The following is a 4,768-nucleotide window of genomic DNA, read 5'->3' on the forward strand; positions in this document are numbered from 1 at the left end:
AAAAATAATCATAAGATTTAGAAGATGAAAGAAGGGAAAAGTATAGAATATGTGGATATATTTGGAAAAGATTATAAAAATAAGAAAAACAAGGAAAAGACAAACACAAATAGATCACATGAAAATTATATTTTTAAAATATATCCATATTTTTTCGCAAAAAAATTTAAATATATATCCATAGTTTAGAAAGCACTGCAAAAATATATGAGAACATTACAAATGCATAGTAATAATCATTTAACATATATATTAGTAGAATCACATCAGCGGTACTTTTGCCTATCAACCGTGTATTACATATACTGTGATATTTCATGAATGCTTATAGTTTCCTTCGATGTCATGGATTCCATGTCTCGCTACAATACGTCAACAAGTTTACTTTGGTATTTGTTTTCAATTTTCTACATTACCCGAGAATTTTTAATAAACAATTTTGGGAAAAGTATGGCATTATTGTTGTTACCTTTTTTGAAACTTCCGTAACTTCGCCCATTTCCTTGCAAATTTAGATTTTTAATGTTTTCTTTACCTATTGTTCTTCTGAATTGCTAGCCTGTGATGCCTTGTGCGCCGCCGCATCATCTAAACCATTGCATTTTTCAACATTTGAAATAACTTAATAATTGAGTGCAAACTCTGTCTGGTTTGAAGCAAAAATGAACACTTTTCAGTAAGTTGTCATCCTAAGACTAATCCAACACTCATGAGTTCAAACCAAAAATGATTTTGTACATATAGACATGATCGCGCCCTTTGTGCGTTATGATGGAAAACATGCCAATAGTTTGAGGCCTAGTTTGAGGCCTAGTCCCACAATAGCTTGCACAAAGTAAAGGCAAGAAGTAACCACGAGTGGAGCCGGTGGAGACGAGGATGTGTTACCGAAATTCCTTCCCTTTGGGGGGAAGTACGTCTCCGTTGGTGCGGTGTGGAGGCATAATGCTCCCCAAGAAGCCACTAGGGCAACCGTATTCTTCTCACGCCCTCACACAATGCAAGATGATGTGATTCCACTAGTGGTGCCCTTGAAGGCGGCAACCAGACCTTTACAAACAAGGTCAGAGCAATCTCCACAAACGAATTAGAGGCTCCCAACAGCACCACGAAGCTTCACCACAACGGAATGTGGCTCTGAGGTGACCTCAACCGTCTAGGGTGCTCAAACACCCAGGAGTAACAAGATCCGCAAGGGATTAGTGGAGGGAATCAAATTCCTCATGGTGGAAGTGTAGATCTAGGCCTTCTCTACCAATCCCTAGAGAATCAACAAGTTTGATTGGCTAGGGAGAGAGATCAGGCGAAAATGAGCTTCTGAACAACAATGGAGCTTAGGGGAGGAAGATGTAAGTTCACTTAGGGAAGAAGACTCACTTATATAGTGGGGGATAGAATTCAACCGTTATGCCCCTTCAGCCCATGCACAAGCGGTAGTACCGCTCGGGCGAGCAGTACTTCCGTTGGCACGGAAGATCCAGTAGTTGTGTTCACTTGAGCAAGTCAAGGAGGTAGTGCCGCCACAACGGTACTACTGCTCTCACCAGCGGTACTACCGCTTAGTGTTGAGCAACCAGTGGAAACAACGTGTTGACGCTCAAAAATGGCATGATCGCAAAGACTGACTTGAGGCTGTAGCAAGATGAAGTTAAATTTATGATTTCATGTCATCATTGGATGACTCTCTTCGAGCTTATAGAAATAGATATAAAGATGGTCCAAAACGGAGTTTGAGTGCAAAAGGTATGACAATTTGAGAGATATCCATGTTCACATCAGATTACGAAATGGCATGAAACATTATTAAGATTGCCTCAGATGGAAAAAGTTTCAACATGGAAGTTTTTCGTCTTGTCGAAATGGTTGATTTTGATACAAAATTGTCTTAATCTGAGGTTGTATGAATAGAGCCATCAGAGTGTAGCCCTATCATGAGGCAAAATGTGGCGCGCCCAATCAGACACCCATATAGCTGATGTGTGATGGGTAGCGCCACCGATTGTCTGTTCCTAGCAAGAGTTTTGGACCTGAAGATGGCCTCTAATCGAAAAATATTCAACATGAGAGTTGTTCGCCTCATCGAAACGGTTAAATTTTCTTTTGGGCTCATCTCCATTTGAGGTCATTTGTGGCCTGCGAGACTCAAAACCCGAACTGCTGTCTCAGACTTACCCAAATCCGAGTTCGATTAATTTTGGAAAGATTTGGATGGAATTTGGAGTCCTTTTCTTGTAAGGTAAGTCCATCCGCCTCTTATATAGACAAGAGGTGATGGCTGATTGAACAACACACAATCAAACCAATCAATCTACTCTATATACGTATTTATCTACTTTTTATCTCTCCTCTTGTATCTTTCTTCTCGTTCTTCGTTCGTTTTTCATCTTGGAGGGCAGCGATCCATGAGGTCTTAGGGGCAATCAGGTCGACCTAGGGCAGCCCATAGCCGCTGCGCGTCCATACAGGGTCCCTCCCAAGCGTGCGGGGTTTTGGGTCCTCAAAAAGCACCCGCCAGATTGCTTGCGTATTGCGCTTCTGGACATGTCTCCTTTGACGTGAGCTGTGATGCATCACCCCGGCGTCGAGGGTACACGGTGATGTGTTCGTGTGTGAACACACTTTTTGGCAACTCCGCTAGGGACGAAGCTTTGAACGGTCTCAGCCTGTTCTTGGTACGAAGAGATCGTCATCTAGGGTTTGCAATCTATAAAGGTAATATGAATACCCAATTCACTTATGTAGATGCACATAATACATATTTTGTTGCCAGATCGTTTAATGAGCATAATGGGTTGGCTAGCCCTAGTTTTATCAATCATGCATCTAATTATGTGCAACAGCCGATTCAGAATAATCTTCATGCTTCAACTTCATATAAATTTAGCAACATGCAACACATGTATCCCAAATCCCATGCATCGGCAACCCCACAAATCTATATGACGATGAACAACATGATGAGTTCAATTAATCAAGTTGAGACACCCCTTGTAGGAACTTCCAATAGTATGCAACAAAGTGTTTCAACTTTTTATTCATCGGCGAATAACTTGCAGTATGTTAATCCAAACATGCCATTGGATAGGGGAATTGGCCATGCTACTACTAGTTACTCGGCCAATTATCCTCAAATATCATATGCTACACCTCATGCTACTAATTTTTTGGCATCATATGAAACTGTTGATATCCATAATTCGACTTCGCACCTTCACAGTTATGGCTGAATAAGTGAAACTTCTGTAGGAGCACAAATGCCTTCACCTACTACCGTGGCATATCATGTCCCCCCTACACAATTATAGAATTTCAGCAACATCTCATTGCCGACATAGTCTAAAAGCATCGGTGGAAACCATATCCAGACTTGGAATGAGAACAAGCTTACATTCTCTCGGGATTTGTGCGACTCTATTCGCTAGGAACTAACACAAGGCGGGAAGCCTCATGACTTTGCTCCTGTAAAAGCTAGATTTGTGCAAATGATGCATTCGCCCAGTGCTATATCATACAGTGTACCCCCTAAACAATTGCAAAGTTTCGACACCTCATTGCTGAAAGAATCTCAAAGTATTGGGGGGGAAATCTCATGATGAGTGGATGGAAATTGAGATGAAAAAGTTTTAAGCTCGCCAACCTGAGATGTGGGCTAAAATTAGACAAGAGCAAGACGCATTACAAATTCAAAAAAGATAAAAATATTGATTCAGGTAACAAAGAAAATTTGGTTATTGAAAAAGCCGAATCAAATAGTATGTGTACCGAATCTATTGAAGAAAAATAGGATGCCAAGGCATTGGAGAGTCATTCAAAAGTGGAGCAAAGTATTATTCAAGTGATACAACCATCATGCTCTCCCAGCGTGTATGAAGAGGTATGTCTAGCAAGTGATTTACCTATTTTGAAATTTGGTCACAACTTTATTGTTGATGCATCTATTAGGAAAAATCTTATAAATATTTTTGGAAGACCAATGATGAAGGTTAATTTACTTGTTAGCAATAAAATTGTTACAAAGCATATCGGTCAATACATTGTACCATTCGAAGAGACCGACAATGACTTATTATTGTAGCCAAAACTTTTCCCGTTGCTTTATTTAAAGTTCATATCTAATTGGGTAGCTTTTCTTGCTTCATACTTGGCTTACGCATGGTCTCAATTGAGACACGTATGTTCTAGCTATTTTGGTTTCAGAAATTTAAAGCCATGGTTATACTCTCTTGAGAAAATCGATGATAGTATAATTTTTGCAAATACATCAAAGATAGAGTGCAAAACACAATGCATTGCCGAATGGGGTGATGTAAAATCTGAACCATTCATTTTCTTAACTCCAAAGCCGTTCTCACAACAAGATGGGCTAGAAAATAATTTTTTTACCTTCAATTCAAGCATGTGCGATAAAATATTTGATTTCTTACTGAAAAATAATCACATAAGAATTCTCGATCACCATGTTAAGCCATCAATTTAAGGAAGAATGTATTGTAGGTTGCATCATTCGTTCAAACATAATTTTAAGGGTTGCAATATGTTTCGTCACAATAGTTAAATCGGCCATTGATAAAGGACGACTGAAATTTGTTGAGACACCAAGAGATGACCAGTCTATTCCGATTGGTCCTGATGGCAAACGGTTTTTGCATCGGATACTTCAAGCTGATCCATTTAAACATGAGAAGGTAAAAACTGTGGACATCGGGATCAAGCTTTCAGGTAAAGAAGTTGTTCAAGAGCATAATGATAATATTCTTGAGGGAAAAAA

The sequence above is a fragment of the Triticum aestivum genome, chromosome 3B, assembly GCF_018294505.1.
Source record: "Triticum aestivum cultivar Chinese Spring chromosome 3B, IWGSC CS RefSeq v2.1, whole genome shotgun sequence".
NCBI lineage: Eukaryota > Viridiplantae > Streptophyta > Magnoliopsida > Poales > Poaceae > Triticum > Triticum aestivum.